At 32.7% G+C, this 2805-nt stretch overlaps 1 protein-coding gene across 1 annotated transcript in view; it reads right to left on the bottom strand.

Annotated features, from left to right (window-relative positions):
• Window positions 1-391: 391 nt before the first annotated feature.
• Window positions 392-2805, bottom strand: part of LOC113806498 (acetylcholine receptor subunit alpha-like) — a 184179-nt gene continuing 181765 nt past the window's right edge. Inside the window, exon 9 of the mRNA XM_070133392.1 lies at window positions 392-2805. This exon is cut by the window's right edge and continues 348 nt beyond it. The gene's annotated coding sequence lies outside the window, so the exon portion shown is untranslated.

Below are 2805 nucleotides of genomic sequence, written 5' to 3'. Positions count from 1 at the left end.
ATGACTAATCATAGAAATCTTTAATATTTTAAGTAAATTCAAATAACAGTGGATACTGAATAGTTGAAAAAACTCTGTTCACCCCATAAATTCCATCAACCCAAAAAGAAAGAAACATCTGTTACAATCAAAAGAAAAACCGGAAAACAGGCAAATCATTGACGATATCTCTAAGGCATGTAACCAGGTGCTATATAAATGTTTTGTGTCTGCGGTTACCTCTGCTGACACAAACATTATGGTTTCTAGCTTTTATTGTTGAAGAAATTGATAATGAATTACAGAATTTTGCAAAGAATATCTGTGCTTAGACAGTAGCAATGAAAACCATTGCATTCTTGCATCACCCTCCCCCCCCCCCAAAAAAAAAAAAAGAAAGAAAGAAAAAAAAAAAAAACTCAAAGTGGTCCTTTTCTCTATTTACTTTCTGTCTCTATGCAGTTTTTATTTTTAAAAGGGTAAGTATTGGTACAAAAATCAAACCATTTGGTAAAAGTATTTTGATGTATATTCATAGGTAAATGTTCCACTCATCAGCTAGGGTTTCAGATCTAGATGTTTTTCCCAAGCATATCACAACCCTTGTGTTAACCCATAGTTGCCAGGATGGCAAGAATACATGCCATTTCCACTGTATCTTTTTATTTATTGATTGTCTTTACACATAAATAGCTATACAAGTGCATCATTACCAAGGAGCCAGTTACAAGTCCTATCTGACTTACCTGTTTACCCTATTCCTCAATAATAGCATTAAATTTTTTTCTGAAAAAAAAAGAAGAAAAAAAAATCAAGAAAAGGGGAAATCAACTGAGGACACATAAGGTTATTAATTGGCTCTTTGATGGGTGAGCACTTGTGGAGCCATCTAGGTGCAAACAGAATTCACAAAAGAAAATGACAATAGACAGTATGATAAACGGGCACCACTGGGTTAATAGACTAGGCTCAAATCATAAAATGAATCAATATTTTCCTGACAACTTCATACACATTATCACAAGATAAAATAAATCCTTCAAAGAGTATTTCATTCCAACCTTCAGGAAAATCCATACTTCTTTACCTCAGACCTAAACGAAATACTAAAATGGTAGTATATAAATGGAATACAAAAAGACAAATTTGAATAATGCATTAATTTACTTGTTGTAGCTCTGAAATCCAATATTCTCTTAAGGTACATGATGTATGATTTAAGAAGGCTACCCAAAAATCATCAAATTAGTGAGAAATGTCAAACAAGGCCTTAAAATACAAGAAAATACAGTTTATGAATGACAGATATGTATTTCATTGTAATTAAAAAGCCTTAAAGCAAAAATTCTGTTATCTACTTCTAATAACACTTGGATTTCTTGTGCCTCAGTTCATCATATTGCTAAGAAATTACAAATATTATTTTACTGGAAAAAAAGAATTTTATTAGACAGTTACAAGCAAAATTAAACATTTCAAGTAATCACTACAGTTACTTTTTTGTCATGGACAATACTGTCTTTATCAGGAACACTGATATTGTGCTTTTAGAAGAAAGACCACTGTTACAGCAACAAATTAAACATTTTCCTATTATTTGCTTCTAACTGACTTGGCTAAAGTAAATCCTTTTGCAATCCTAAATTTTCATGCAATATATAGCCTATCTCAAAATGGGACATACTTTCAGAAAAATATCTTCACCTTTGGTAAAACCCATTCAGTGCCCATGCATTACAAGTCTTGCAATTTTCTTGGCACCAACATGTATGCACCAGTATTGCTAGGTTACAATATTTACAATTCAATCCTTTTCTTTGGAGTAAGATATATATTTTATTCAGGTGGATACCCAATAGTTCTCGGAGACTAGACAGTTATATTCTGGGTGAGGCAGCCAAAAATCATGAAAGGAGCATACAATATCCATCTGCTCAAGAGAACTTTCCTTAACTAATTCATAATCTCTTTTTATCTACACCTACATTTCTTGGAATAACTCGTATTTACAGTATACAAATGGTGGAACATAATTATAAAATACATACATCTCACAAACATACACGAGTGAAAAAATTACCGGTACTGTTTTCTTGCCCTTACATATTTCCATTGCTTGGTAGATCAAGATTTCTTTATAAAAAGTCACAATGGAACCTTTAGGAATAAAATTTGCCATGCAAGAAACTTACCCTGGAAAGAAGAAAATTAACTTCCTTCTTAAAATCAGCTGCATCTCCAATCCTGCTTTCATTCTTCTCAAATTTTGGGATGTTCTTTTCCCCGATTTATAAACTGTCACTTCTAAGATCAAGTTATCAATGTCTTCACTGTCCTTCATGATCTACACACCTTTTCCATAAGTTAGCAAAGCAATCTTCATATAATGGCTGCTCCATTTTTAAGCAGTTGAGCAATGATCTCTGTAAGGGTTCTTGTGCAGAGGTAAAAACAGAGGATGCCAGTGCCAGCACATAGCCAGGATTACTTGAAACTTAAACTAAAAATGTCTGAATGCTTGAGTATTATCTTCTTTGAGCTTTTCATATCGTTGTGGCCATGCTGGATTTTTTATTTATTGATAGCGAACATCAGGCTGTGACTGAAGATTTCAATTTTCTTACAAAAATGGTACAAGAGTCACTGTCTCACAAAACTGGATATATGAGCAAATTACATTCCACATGTTTAATAACACATGCTTATCATAAAAAATTACATAGGACTGTATGTAACTTAGAAGCCTTTTGTCTAACCATCTATTTTCCACGATATATCATATGATTCAAGCTTTCTGTTTTCAACTCTTCAAAACCATTATGACTT

This window comes from Penaeus vannamei, chromosome 18, assembly GCF_042767895.1.
Source record: "Penaeus vannamei isolate JL-2024 chromosome 18, ASM4276789v1, whole genome shotgun sequence".
Classification (NCBI taxonomy): domain Eukaryota; kingdom Metazoa; phylum Arthropoda; class Malacostraca; order Decapoda; family Penaeidae; genus Penaeus; species Penaeus vannamei.
This window is presented reverse-complemented; position numbering and strand designations above follow the sequence as displayed.